Source organism: Calidris pugnax, unplaced genomic scaffold, assembly GCF_001431845.1.
Source record: "Calidris pugnax isolate Ruff unplaced genomic scaffold, ASM143184v1 scaffold81, whole genome shotgun sequence".
Taxonomy (NCBI): domain Eukaryota; kingdom Metazoa; phylum Chordata; class Aves; order Charadriiformes; family Scolopacidae; genus Calidris; species Calidris pugnax.
Genome location: NW_015090880.1, coordinates 2204055 through 2204636, shown reverse-complemented (window position 1 = coordinate 2204636; position 582 = coordinate 2204055).

Here is a 582-nt window from a genome sequence, read left to right as displayed (position 1 = left end):
TTTTTTTTCCTGAGTTAGGTTGATGGTTGGATTAGATGATCTTTAAGGTCCCTTCCAACCCAGACGATTCTATGAGTCTATGATTTTATGATTCTATGATTCTATGATATGGGGAAGAACTTGTTTGGTGTGAGGGTGGTGAGAGCCTGGCCCAGGTTGCCCAGAGAAGCTGTGGCTGCCCCATCCCTGGAGGGGTTCAAGGCCAGGTTGGAGGGGGCTTGGAGCAACCTGGGCTGGTGGGACTGTAGAGAAGACTGAGGGGGAATCTAATCAACGCCTATAAATACTCAAAGGGTGGGTGTGAAGAGGATGGGGTTGGTCTTTCCTCAGTGGTGCCCAGGGACAGGACAAGAGGAAACGGGCACAAACATGAACATGGGAGGTTCCACCTCAACATGAGGAGGAACTTCTTCCCTTTGAGGGTGGCAGAGCCCTGGAAGAGGCTGCCCAGGGAGGTGGTGGAGCCTCCATCTCTGGAGACATCCAAACCCCACCTGGACACGTTCCTGTGGGACCTGCTCTGGGTGGGGTTTGGAGGAGATGACCTCCAGAGATCCCTCAGGGGCGGGGGGCGTGGCCTCG